This window comes from Rutidosis leptorrhynchoides, chromosome 2 (assembly GCF_046630445.1).
Source record: "Rutidosis leptorrhynchoides isolate AG116_Rl617_1_P2 chromosome 2, CSIRO_AGI_Rlap_v1, whole genome shotgun sequence".
Lineage (NCBI taxonomy): Eukaryota > Viridiplantae > Streptophyta > Magnoliopsida > Asterales > Asteraceae > Rutidosis > Rutidosis leptorrhynchoides.
The window spans coordinates 378,231,809-378,247,021 of NC_092334.1; the positions used below are offsets into that span (position 1 = coordinate 378,231,809).

Here is a 15,213-nt window from a genome sequence, read left to right on the forward strand (position 1 = left end):
AGAATCCGGAGAATATTCAGGGACAATTTGTAGATCCTGAACCACTAATCTTTCCTCCGAAACCACCAATCATTCAAACAGAGATTGTTGAGGAACGATCCATTAAATCAGAATCCTCTAGTGATTCAGATTCAACAAATTCAATCATGGAGAATCTGGAACCTCTAAGTATGGAAGACCGAATGAGAGCTAAACGCACTGGCCAAGGTCACGCAATTACTCATCCAGACATTAATGCGCCAGATTATGAAATCAAATGACAAATTCTACACATGGTGACTAATCAATGCCAATTTAGTGGTGCGCCGAAGGAAGATCCAAATGAACATCTTCGTACCTTTAATAGGATCTGCACACTATTTAAAATCCGAGAAGTTGAGGATGAACAAATATATCTCATGTTATTTCCCTGGACTTTAAAGGGAGAAGCCAAAGATTGGTTAGAATCGTTACCTAAAGGGGCGATTGATACATGGGACGATTTAGTTGAAAATTTTCTTAAACAATTCTTTCCGGCATCTAAAGCCATAAGACTTCAAGGAGAAATTGTTACGTTCACACAGAAACCAAATGAAACTCTATATGAGGCATGGACCAGATTTGAAAAGTTATTGAGAGGATGTCCGCAACATGGTTTAGACACCTATCAAATAGTACAAATATTCTACCAAGGATGCGACATCACTACAAGGAAAGACATAGACATAGCAGCTGGTGGTTCCATTATGAAGAAAACAAAAACTGATGCTTACAAAATTATTGATAACACTGCTTCCCACTCATATGAGTGGCACCAAGAAAAAGATATCGTTAGATCATCTAAAGCAGCTAGAGCCAATTCTATCCATGACTTAGATTCTATTTCTGTAAAGATAGATGCTGTCGAGAGACGAATGGAAAAGATGACTAAGGATATACACTCAATACGAATTAGTTGTGAGCAGTGTGGAGGACCATATTTAATAAAAGATTGTCTCAGTATTGAACTAACAATGGAACAAAGAGAGAATGTTTCATACATAAACCAAAGGCCTGGAAATAATTATTGGAATAATTATCAACCGCCAAGACCGATTTACAACCAAAACCAGAATTATAACCGTAATGTTCCATACAACAACCAACAAGGTCCTAGCAATCAACAAGTATCTAATAATACTTACAATCAGCAAAGACCTAATTTTCAAAACAAACTACCACAAACCGGTGATAAAAAGCCGAATTTAGAAGATATGATGACGAAGCTAGTTGAATCTCAAACACAGTTTTTCACATCTCAGAAACAAATCAATGAACAAAATGCTCAAGCATTTAGAAATCAACAAGCTTCTATTCAAAATCTGGAACAAGAAGTAAGTAACCTAACAAGGTTAATAGGTGAAAGAAAATCGGGAAGTCTACCTAGTGATACAAATGCTAACCCTCGGAATGAAACAGCTAAAGCTATTACCACAAGAAGTGGTATTACACATAAACCAACTGAAATACCTGTAATTTATGATGAAGCTATTCCTACTCCACAAGAACCACAACCTGAACAAGATAAGGAAAAAGAACCGGTAGTTGAAAAGGTTAATGAAAATAACACAGTTAAGGCTAAACCTTATGTTAAACCATACCAACTACCACTTCCTTACCCAAGTAAAATGAGAAAGGAGAGACTTGAAGCCGAGCAATCCAAATTCTTGGATATGTTTAAATAGATAAATGTAAATCTTCCTTTCATTGATGTGATTTCAGGAATGCCTAGAGATGCTAAATTTCTGAAAGATCTAATCACGAATAGAAAGAAAATGGAAGAACTCTCGGCTGTTACTATGAATGCTAATTGTTCTGCAGTGCTGTTGAATAAAATACCAGAAAAACTATCTGATCCAGGAAGTTTCACAATTCCATGTTTTCTGGGAAGTCTTAGTTCAATAGAAGCATTGGCAGATTTAGGTGCTAGTATAAATTTAATGCCGTATTCACTATACACTAAACTAGACCTTGGAGAATTGAAACCAACAAGAATAAGCATACAACTAGCCGATAGATCAGTAAAATATCCTAGAGGGATAATGGAGAACATGCTAGTTAAAGTTGGTACTTTAGTATTTCCAGTAGATTTTGTTATCCTGGACATGGTAGAAGATTCTCGAGTACCTCTCATATTAGGAAGACCATTCTTAAACACGGCTAAAGCAATAATGGACGTGTTTGGTAAGAAACTGACCCTAAGTATAGAGGATGAGAGTGTTACCTTTTCAGTTGATAGAGCCATGCAACAACCGCAATCTGCAGATGATACATGTTATTATATTCAAACTATAGAATCACATGCAGAATTGTTAGAAGAATTTCCAGAATTACAAGGAACAGGAGAATGTTCTTTAGGAGAAGGAACTGAACCAATTGATGAAACTGAAATGTTAGCTACACTAATGGTTAATGGATATGAACCAACAACAGAAGAAATTCAAATGCTAAAAGAAGAAGACAGATATCGATATAAATTATAGATAGAAGAACCACCGACATTAGAGTTAAAGCCACTTCCAAACCATTTGGAATACGCTTATTTACATGGTGAATCTGAATTACCTATAATAATATCATCTTCTCTTACTGAAAATGAAAACTCTCAACTCATTTCTGTGTTAAAAGCTCATAAACCAGCTATTGCATGGAAGATTCATGATATTAAAGGAATAAGTCCTTCGTATTGCACACATAAAATCCTTATGGAAGAAGGTCATAAAACGTATGTGCAATGCCAACGAAGACTAAATCCTAATATGCAAGATGTTGTTAAGAAAGAAATTATTAAACTGCTTGATGCAGGTTTAATTTATCCAATTTCTGATAGTCCATGGGTAAGCTCAGTTCAATGCGTACCTAAGAAAGGTGGCATGACTGTCATTACAAATGAGAAAAATGAGCTTATTCCTACTAGGACTGTAACAGGATGGCGTGTATGTATTGATTATAGAAAATTAAATGATGCCACCAGAAAAGATCACTTTCCCTTACCTTTCATTGATCAAATGTTGAAAAGATTAGCCGGAAACAGTTACTATTGTTTTCTTGATGGTTTTTACGGATATTTTCGGATTCCAATAGCACCCGAGGATCAAGAGAAAACCACATTCATTTGCCCTTATGGTACTTTTGCTTACAAACGCATGCCATTTGAACTTTGTAACGCCCCTGCAACCTTTCAAAGGTGCATGATGGCAATTTTTCACGACATGATAGAAGAATGCATGGAAGTTTTCATGGATGACTTTTCAGTCTTCGGTGATACTTTTGAATCATGTTTAGTTAATATTGAACGAATGCTTATTAGATGTGAACAATCAAATCTAGTTCTTAATTGGGAGAAATGCCATTTCATGGTTAAAGAAGGCATCGTTCTTGGACATAAAATTTCAAAGGAAGGAATTGAAGTGGATAGAGCTAAAGTAGATGTAATTGCTAAACTTCCACATCCCACCAATGTTAGAGGAGTTAGGAGTTTTCTAGGGCATGCCGATTTTTACCGATGTTTCATAAAAAATTTTTCTAAAATTGCCACTCCTATGAATAAACTCCTAGAAAAGGATGCTCCATTCATCTTTTCAGATGAATGCATCAAATCTTTTAATATACTTAAAGAAAAACTCACTAATACGCCAATCATGATAACTCTAAATTAGAATCTACCATTTGAAATAATGTGCGATGCAAGTGATTTTGCAATGGGAGCCGTTTTATGACAAAGGATTGAAAAACGATTTCAACCTATATATTATGCTAGTAAGACGTTACAAGGAGCACAAACAAATTACACAACTACTGAAAAAGAACTCCTTGCTATTGTCTTTGCTTTTGAAAAATTTCATTCATATCTCGTTCTAGCTAAAACAGTGGTCTATACTGATCATTCTGCTCTTAGATACCTATTTTCGAAACAAGATGCTAAACCAAGATTAATCTGTTGGATCTTACTCTTACAAGAGTTTGATATTGAAATCCGAGATAAAAGAGGAGCAGAAAATCTCGCCGCTGATCATCTTTCTCGTCTTGAAAATCCTGAATTAGAAGTTCTAAATAAATCGGCCATACAAGACAACTTTCCTGATGAATATCTATTGAAGATAGATTATAATGAAATTCCATGGTTTGCAGACTATGCAAACTATTTAGTATGTGGATTCCTTGAAAAAGGATTGTCGTACCAAAAACAAAAGAAATTCTTCAGTGATATAAAACACTGTTTCTGGGAAGATCCCCATTTGTTTAAAAGTTGTCCCGATGGAATAATACGCCGATGTGTATTCGGAGATGAAGCTAGTCAAATCTTAAACCATTGTCACACAGGACCAACAGGAGGGCATTATGGGCCTCAACTCACAGCAAGAAAAGTTTACGATGCTGGATTCTATTGGCCTACAATTTTCAAAGACGCACACCTTCTTTGCAAATCCTGTGATGCATGTCAAAGGGCTGGAAAAATAAGTCAACGTGATGAAATGCCACAAAATGTCATTCAAGTATGTGAAGTATTTGACATTTGAGGTATTGACTTTATGGGTCCATTTCCAAAATCTCATAATAATCTATATATTCTCGTAGCCATTGATTATGTATCTAAATGGGCAGAAGCACAAGCTCTCCCAACTAACGATGCACGAGTTGTAGTCAACTTTTTAAAACGCCTTTTTGCTAGGTTTGGAACACCGAAAGCTTTAATAAGTGATCGGGGTACTCATTTTTGGAATAATCAACTTGAGAAAGTTCTTAAAATATATGGAGTAACTCATAAAATCTCCACTGCTTATCATCCACAGACAAGTGGACAAGTTGAAAATACCAACCGAGCATTAAAACGTATTCTAGAGAAAACCGTAGGATCAAATCCGAAGGAATCGTCCATTAAATTGGAGGATGCACTCTGGGCTTTTAGAACAGCCTACAAAACTCCAATTGGAACCACACCTTTTAAATCGTTTACGGAAAAGCATGTCATCTTCCAGTAGAAATTGAACACAAAGCATTTTGGGCTTTGAAGACATGTAATCTTGATTTACATGAAGCTGGACGTCTACGGTTAAGTCAATTAAACGAATTAGAAGAATTGAGACATGAAGCATACGAAAATTCGTTAATCTATAAAGAAAGAACGAAGAAATGGCATGATAAAAGAATCAGAAGTTCAAAAGAATTTAAAGAAGGAGATAGAGTTCTTCTTTTCAATTCACGATTCAAGCTATTTCCTGGAAAATTGAAATCAAGATGGTCTGGACCATTCATAGTCAAAAGAGTTTTCCCATACGGAACAGTAGAATTGATAAATTCAAATGGGATTGAAATTAAGGTTAATGGTCACAGAGTTAAACATTACATAGATAGTCCAATGGAAGTTGACAACGAAGTTAATCACAATTTCGACACCACAGCTAACTAAGTGTCGGGAGAATCAAGTTTTTAAAGGATAATATGTATTTCTGTTAGAGTTAGATTTTCTGTTTTCGTGTAGTTCTCGAAAATGGAACCCGAATGGTCTTTCCCTAGCAGACCCTAAAGAACTAGTCTTCTCCCCCCATTCTGAATTTTTATTTTTTTTTTTAGGTTTTACGAGATGAAGACTTCCTGTGAATTAAACCATGGTCTAATGCTACACGCTTTGATCACTAAACGTAATAATGACACCCTTCTAAGTGAAATAGTATCATTAATCAGAAGTAAATTGGACAGAGTAAGAAAAGAATCCAGATGCGAAAATAATAAGTTACAATTTGGTAAAGGAAAATCAAAATCCGCAGCGAAAAGGAGAGCACGACACCTTGAAAGATGTCACAAATGCGGAAAATGGTCACACGAAGGTAAATGTTCAAATAATCAAACCTATTCAAATACCGAATTTGTTACTTTATGCAGAGATGGACCGTTCATATGTTTAGAATAAAAAACGTTGAATGCTCGAGGTTACGCCTATGTAGCTATGGAAAACCAACTAGTCCGACTATCTTATGAGTGGGCTAGAGAATATCACTAAGAAATCTATTTCACGGGTAAGTATGTACAGTTTTTATTTTTATTTTTATTTTTAACCTTTTGATAATAAACGCTAAATTGTTCGCTATAAAGTATTAAATTGGTATTCGATAAAATTAGGTCTTGCGACCGAAATTATTGATATCATACAAAAATTTATTACATCACTGTGAAATTTACCGTTTATTCTTAAGGTATAAATATCTTTAATCAATCAACCCAAAATATTTCAAAAATTCGTCATGAGCTAAGCTAGGTTATGGAACCGAAATTACTTTACCGAAAAGAGGGGCGTAATTTTTTGATAATATTTGATTGCTTAAAGTGGGATAAAAGAACAAAAAGATTTTTAATTTTATTTTTACTTTGTTTTTAAAATTAATATTAAAATAATATTGTAAACTTGTTAAAATTAATATATATTTAAAATTGTAAATATTTGAAAAATTAATATTTTTAAAACAAAAATATAATTTAAGTTTGGTGTGAATTTTTAATATGAATTTTTAATTTTATGCATTTTAAATTTAAAAACAAAAATTTACTTTATTTTGCTAAGTTAAAAATATGATTTTTAAAATTCATCGTGAGTTGAAGACTAGGTCATTGAATCGAAATTGCTTTACCCGAGGGAGGGACGAGAACTTTTATTATCATTATTTTTAATCTTATTGAATTAAAGTATACCAAAAACATTTAAAAAAACCTAAAAATATTTACTTTTAAAAACCGCGCTTTGAATTGACGAATTTTAAAATTTTGTCGAGAGACGGACTAGGACAATGATCTGAAACGCCCTCGCTCCTAAAAAAAACAAAATTTTAAAATTTTATTAATTTATGTTTTAGAAATTATAACCTTTTTATATTAAAAAAAAAAAGGCCAATATGTTTGGAAACTTAGGTAAAATTTAATCATTTCTACGCTAATCACCCTCAATAATTTAAATTGTTACTGATTTCTTGCAAATGAGGGCATTGCAAGATCTTAAGTGTGGGAAGGGGTTAAATTCTTTCGGATTTTTAAAATTTTTAACTTAAACACTTGGTTACCATTAAAAATACTAGTAACGTAGTAGTTGTATTAGAATCTAGTGCTCTCTGATAACAAAGAACAACCCTAGTCTTATATACTGACTACCCACTTCTAGTAAAAATTTTCAAAATTTTCAATTAAATGAATTCAAAATCATGTTTATACATATTTATGAACAATAAAACTAGGTGTTAACACCGAAATTATTGTTACCTCAGAAAGGACATAAATTGATAAACAACCCAAAATGTTAGAATTCATTTAAAATGGAATAGAGGACAATAAAAAGGCAAATAAAAGAAAATAAAAAGCCAAGTGTGGGAAAAATTACCAAGTTATTTAGAACATATTTTTGTACAAATAATTAAAGTTACTTTTGCTTTGGATTAATTTAATCAGTTTTACCCGATTTACTGTAAGAAAAGATGGATCTACACGATGGATCAATTCCATCATTAAAAAGAAGTAAAGTCTTCCGAAAAAGAAACGCGCTTCTTGATTTAGGTCATGAAGTTGTCATCCAGACCAGCTGTAGGTTGATGAAAAATCTAGAAAAGTCATCTCTAAAATCAGCAGGAAATCCACGGACCTCGGCATCAAACAGGGTCGCCAAGTGGTCAGACTTATCCTAACCATGAGAGGATCTGTCTCGTAAAATGGGGAGGATGCCGTGCAAATTAGCTGGATAAGACTAATGAATCAGATCCCCAGAAAGGATAATCTCCTTAAAGATTAAAAATCAGCTTTTAATACTGATATTACTCAATCCTTGAGATTGACTTTAAAGATTGAGAATTACAAACTCATGGAATTCAATGATATCTAAACTCGAGCTTGAACGAGAAAATATTTTGATCAAAATTTCAAACCAATTTGTTTTCTGAAAACCCATTTTCAATGCGTTCATTACCATTGAACGTAAAATCCTAGGAATTCACATGGAATTCATTAGGTCACCTGAACCAAATCGGGTGTCAACCGTAAGAACGGTGGTTGCATAGCATGGTAAAATACAGGACCTTGTGCCAGACCGGAAAATTATAAGGGTGAGCTTTACTATTGCTCCTACCAAGGATAGTAATTGCATCCAACACGTTATAGACCATAATTAAAAGCATGTCAGGGGACATTGCCTTAACAGTTGCTTGTTCAATGCTTTCCTTTACAACCGGATGGTAGTTTACCGAAAGGTAATATACGGAGCAAGTATACTGGACGTGTTGCTTTCCGAATACAAGGTTAGCAAGTGGGTGACACAAAACTGCAAGTTTTGAGCTAAAGTTTTCAAATCTGAAACCCACCAAACCCACAAAAAGAATTTGCAAACACCGGTGAAGGGTTATTCCGGAAAACTTATCTAGGGTAAAAACTAGATTGAATTTTCAAAAAGATCAAATGTTTTCATAAAGATCCAATTTCCTTAAAGGATCTAAATTTTTATAGTCATGTGGGACTGTAAACCATAACGTTACTACCATTGTTCATACTGCCGTAATGAAATCACCGATGTACAAAGTGTGAAGAATAAAGAAGTGATTCTAGTATATTTCAAGACTATATTGCTTGAGTACAAGCAATGCTCAAGTGTGGGAATATTTGATAATGTTAAAAACGAACATATATTTCATAGCATTATCCCTCAAGAAAGACAAGCTTTTAGTTGTAGTTGTCCTATTTACAAGGAATATTTGTTTAAATATTAAAAGGTGAAGACAAAAAACAGATTCGACAAATTGAAGACGCAAACGACCAAAAATCTAAAAAGTACAAAGTACAAGCAAAGAGGTTCAAATTATTGATGAGAAACGTCTCAAAATTACAAGAGTACAAGACGCAAAACGTAAAGTACAAGATATTAAATTATACGAAAGGACGTTCGAAAATCCGAAACCGAGACATGAACCAACTTTCAACGTACGACGCAACGGACCGAAAGTTACAAATTAATTATGTATATAAATATAATATAATATATAATTAGTTATATAAATTATAAATTTATATTATATTTATATAATAAAATCCGTCGGCAAGCTAGGATCCAAACTTGTGTGAGCTGGATTCCACAGCTTCGCACTCGCGGAGCTTATAAAGCCCAAAAAGACCGCACTCGCGGAGCCCACAAAATCAGAAATCCACCTATAAAAGGCCATGCAATTCGACGGATTATTTACTTTATTTTCTTTTCATCATACGTAAATATATATATATATATATATTATAATTTTAATTTTAATTTTAATTTTAATCCTAATAATAAGGGTATGTTAGCGAATGTTGTAAGGGTGTAAGTCGAAATTCTGTCCGTGTAACGCTACGCTATTTTTAAATATTGTAAGTTATGTTTAACATTTTTAATTTAATGTCTCGTAGCTAAGTTATTATTATGCTTATTTAAGCCGAAGTAATCATGATTTTGGGCTAAAAATATTAAAATTGGGTAATTGGGCTTTGTACCATAATTGAGGTTTAGACAAAAGAACGACACTTGTGGAAATTAGACTATGGGCTATTAATGGGCTTTATATTTGTTTAACTAAATGATAGTTTGTTAATTTTAATATAAAGATTTACAATTGGACGTACCAATAAATAACCATATACACTCGATCGGACACGATGGGCGGGATATTTATATGTACGAATAATCGTTCATTTAACCGGACACGGGAATGGATTAATAGTCATTAGAATTATTAAAACAGGGGTGAAATTATGTACAAGGACACTTGGCATAATTGATAACAAAGTATTAAAACCTTGGGTTACACGCAGTCGATATCCTGGTGTAATTATTAAACAAAGTATTAAGTCCTTGTTACAGTTTAAGTCCCCAATTAGTTGGAATATTTGACTTCGGGTATAAGGATAATTTGACGAGGATACTCGCACTTTATATTTATGACTGATGGAGTGTTATGGACAAAAACCAGACGGACAAATTGAATAATCCAGGACAAAGAACAATTAACCCATGGGCATAAAACTAAAATCAACGCGTCAAACATCATGATTACGGAAGTTTAAATAAGCATAATTCCTTTATTTTCATATTTAATTGCACTTCTAATTATCACATTTTTATTTATTGTCATTGTATTTAATTGCACTTTTAGTTATCGCACTTTTTAATTATCGTAATTTTATTTTATCGCACTTTTATTATTCGCAATTTCATTATCGTTATTTACTTTACGCTTTAAATTAAGTCTTTTATTTATTTAATATTTTACATTAGGTTTTAACTGCGACTAAAGTTTTAAAAATCGACAAACCGGTTATTAAACGGTAAAAACCCCCCTTTATAATAATAATATTACTTATATATATATTTGTATTTTTATAAATTAAAACTAATATAGCGTTAAGCTTTGTTTAAAGATTTCCCTGTGGAACGAATCGGAATTACTAAAAACTACACTACTGTACGATTAGGTACACTGCCTATAAGTGTTGTAGCAAGGTTTAGGTATATCCATTCTATAAATAAATAAATATCTTGTGTAAAATTGTATCGTATTTAATAGTTTTTCCTAGTAAAATATACACTATTTCATATACGCCTCGCATAACATCAGTAACTCATAAGGATAAAGAAAAATGGTCGCTCGCAATGCAGGATGAGATGGATTCTCTGTAGAAAAATCAAACTTATGAGATTGTAGAACTTCCAAACGGGAAAAAGGCACTGAAAAACAAATGGATGTTCAAGCTGAAAAAGGATGGTAGTGGAAAAGTGGTGAAATACAAAGCACGACTTGTAGTCAAAGGATTCCAACAGAAGAAAGGGATTAATTTTGATGAGATATTTTCACCAGTAGTCAAGATGACTTCAATTAGAGTCATACTTGGATTGGTCACAAGTATGAACTTGGAGCTTGAACAGATGGATGTAAAGACAGCTTTTCTTCATGGAGATTTACAAGAAGAAATTTACATGGAGCAGCCGGAAGGTTTTGAGGTTTCAGGAGATAACCTCGTATGCAAGCTGAAGAAAAGTTTATATGGTTTGAAGCAGGCACCTAGGCAGTGGTACAAGAAGTTTGACTCGTGCATAGTGAGTCAAGGGTATAACAAAACTGCAACAGATGAGTGTGTCTACATTCAGAAGTTTTCTGAAGGAAATTTCATTGCTCTTCTACTATATGTAGACGATAAATTTATCGTAGGGAGAGATGCAACGAAGATCAACCAGCTGAAAAAGGAACTCTCAAAGTCTTTTGACATGAAAGACTTAGGACAGGCTCAACAGATTTTGGGAATGCATATAACCCAAGACAGGAAGAATAAAAGGTTATGGCTATCTCAGGAGAAGTATATTGAACGAGTGCTTTCACGTTTCAATATGAACAATGCCAAACCTGTTAGCATTCCATTAGCCAACCATTTCAAGTTAAGCAAGAGTTCTTGTCCCTCATCCAAGGAAGAGATTGGGGAGATGTCTTCAGTACCATATTCTTCAGCAATTGGAAGTTTGATGTATGCGATGGTGTGTACAAGGCCCGATATTGCTCATGCAGTGGGAACGGTGAGTCGTTTTCTCTCCAACCCTGGGAAAGAGAATTGGAATGCAGTAAAATGGATTCTCATATATCTTAAAGGTACAACGAATCTATGTCTTTGTTACGGGGGAGCTGATCCAATCTTGGAAGGCTATACAGATGCGGATATGGCCGGAGATCCTGATAGTAGGAAATCTACTTCAGGATTCATTTACACTTTTATAGGAGGAGCTGTTTCATGGTAGTCAAGACTACAGAAGTGTGTTGCATTATCCACAACTGAAGCAGAGTATATTGCTGCCGCAGAAGTTGGAAAAGAAATGTTGTGGTTAAAGCGTTATCTTCAAGAATTTGGAATCAAGCAAAAGGAGTACAAGGTATATTGTGACAGTCAGAGTGCTCTAGATTTGAGCAAGAACTCCATGTACCATTCCCGTACAAAACATATTGATATTCGCTATCATTGGATACGCGAGGTAATTGATCGACTACTGTTGAGACTAGTGATGATCTATACAAAGGAGAATCATGCGGATATGTTAACGAAGGTGGTGACTCGAGAAAAGCTAGTATTATGCAGAGACATAGCCGGGATGTTTTCCTGAATACGGCTGGAGGGGGAGAATTGATGAGTTTCCAGCTGTCATCTAGATGCCTCTATTCCAGCTGCCATCTAGATGTTCAATGTTGCCAGCTTTGAACAACTCATACGGAAGTAGAAAAGTTGAATACGATGACGGCCGCCCACCTTCTCCGTTCACACGACACCTTCCTCGTTCACACCATTCTACCGCTACCAAAGTTTTAGTATAAATAGAGGTTGAAACTTCAATTGTAAATCATCCCAAAATCACTCAGAGAAGTGTAATCACAACCTAGATAGTTTGTGTGAGTATGAGAGTTTTTAGAGTTTTGTAAATACTCGTGTAATCTATTCTTATGAGTAATAGAGTTATTTTCTCTCAAATTTATATCTCCCAACGTCCAGGCGATCCTCTCTTCCCAACAAGTGGTATCAAGAGCTTGGTTAGAGACGTTGGTCGAGTTTTGGATTTTCTGAAATTTTCTCAAAATTCAATTTTGAGTGTACCATTGGATTCGTCTCGTCGAACCGAGTCCAACGCAAAAAACGATGACTTAAACGGAGTTATAACGAGCCCAGAAAACGCGGTCAAAGTTTGGTCAACTCGCCGGAGAAGACGACCGGTGCCAGAATTTTCGCCAGAGAAGAAGTCATGTAGCAATTAACTGTAGTAGCTAGCGGTGCTGTAGCACGTTCCTGTAGCAGTACTGTAGCAGTACTGTAGCAATTCTGAAATTTTACAATTTGGTCCCTGAAATTTTCAGAATTTCATTTTTTTGGTTCCTGAAGTTTATAAAAATTATAATTTTGCCCCGTAAGTGGAATTTAAGCAGCGAAGTGTCTATTCCACCATTTTCAACCGTTCCGGACGTAACGGTGATCTCTGTTTTCTACAATTCAACCCCGTTTGTGTTGAAAAATTATTTGTAAGGTGATAATGTCCATATAAGAGTCAACATCATCTTCGGGAGCTATGATTATGCTCACAGCCACAAACTACATGTTGTGGAAACCTCGGATGGAAGATCTCCTCAGCTGTAAGGATTTGTTCAATCCTATTGAATTGAAGGGTATAAACCCTGATTCTGCCTAAGAGAAAGAGTGGAAGAAATCTAACCGAAAAACTATTGGTCAGATCCTTCAATGGATTGATCAGAGTGTCTTCCACCATGTTGCACAAGAGACAGACGCATATGTCCTCTGGAAAAAGTTGGAGGACATGCAGCAGGCCAAGACTGCTCGGAATAAAGCCCTGTTGATTGAAATGTCCCGTTCTTATTGATTAAAAACGTTCCATATTAATTGATTTCGTTGCGAGGTTTTGACCTCTATATGAGACGTTTTTCAAAGACTGCATTCATTTTAAAACAAACCATAACCTTTATTTCATCAATAAAGGTTTAAAAAGCTTTACGTAGATTATCAAATAATGATAATCTAAAATATCTTGTTTACACACGACCATTACATAATGGTTTACAATACAAATATGTTACAACAAAATAAGTTTCTTGAATGCAGTTTTTACACAATATCATACAAGCATGGACTCCAAATCTCGTCCTTATTTAAGTATGCGACAGCGGAAGCTCTTAATAATCACCTGAGAATAAACATGCTTAAAACATCAATAAAAATGTTGGTGAGTTATAGGTTTAACCTATATATATCAAATCATAATAATAGACCACAAGATTTCATATTTCAATACACATCCCATACATAGAGATTAAAATCATTCATATGGTGAACACCTGGTAACCGACATTAACAAGATGCATATATAAGAATATCCCCATCATTCCGGGACACCCTTCGGATATGATATAAATTTCGAAGTACTAAAGCATCCGGTACTTTGGATGGGGTTTGTTAGGCCCAATAGATCTATCTTTAGGATTCGCGTCAATTAGGGTGTCTGTTCCTTAATTCTTAGATTACCAGACTTAATAAAAAGGGGCATATTCGATTTCGATAATTCAACCATAGAATGTAGTTTCACGTACTTGTGTCTATTTTGTAAATCATTTATAAAACCTGCATGTATTCTCATCCCAAAAATATTAGATTTTAAAAGTGGGACTATAACTCACTTTCACAGATTTTTACTTCGTCGGGAAGTAAGACTTGGCCACTGGTTGATTCACGAACCTATAACAATATATACATATATATCAAAGTATGTTCAAAATATATTTACAACACTTTTAATATATTTTGATGTTTTAAGTTTATTAAGTCAGCTGTCCTCGTTAGTAACCTACAACTAGTTGTCCACAGTTAGATGTACAGAAATAAATCGATAAATATTATCTTGAATCAATCCACGACCCAGTGTATACGTATCTCAGTATTGATCACAACTCAAACTATATATATTTTGGAATCAACCTCAACCCTGTATAGCTAACTCCAACATTCACATATAGAGTAACTATGGTTGTTCCGAAATATATATAGATGTGTCGACATAATAGGTCGAAACATTGTATACGTGTCTATGGTATCTCAAGATTACATAATATACAATACAAGTTGATTAAGTTATGGTTAGAATAGATTTGTTTCCAATTTTCACGTAGATAAAATGAGAAAAATTATCCAATCTTGTTTTACCCATAACTTCTTCATTTTAAATCCGTTTTGAGTGAATCAAATTGCTGTGGTTTCATATTGAACTCTATTTTATGAATCTAAACAGAAAAAGTATAGATTTATAGTCAGAAAAATAAGTTACAAGTCATTTTTGTAAAGGTAGTCATTTCAGTCGAAAGAACGACGTCTAGATGACCATTTTAGAAAACATACTTCCACTTTGAGTTTAACCATAATTTTTGGATATAGTTTCATGTTCATAATAAAAATCATTTTCTCAGAATAATAACTTTTAAATCAAAGTTTATCATAGTTTTTAATTAACTAACCCAAAACAGCCCGCGGTGTTACTACGACGGCGTAAATCCGGTTTAACGGTGTTTTTCGTGTTTCCAGGTTTTAAATCATTAAGTTAGCATATCATATAGATATAGAACATGTGTTTAGTTGATTTTAAAAGTCAAGTTAGAAGGATTAACT

General features: G+C 34.1%; 1 non-coding gene across 1 annotated transcript; it reads right to left on the reverse strand.

Annotated features, from left to right (window-relative positions):
* Nucleotides 1–530: 530 nt before the first annotated feature.
* LOC139895162 (small nucleolar RNA R71) lies at nt 531–637 on the reverse strand. The gene has a single exon (XR_011775625.1). It is a non-coding gene; the product is annotated as a small nucleolar RNA R71 (small nucleolar RNA).
* Nucleotides 638–15,213: the final 14,576 nt, after the last annotated feature.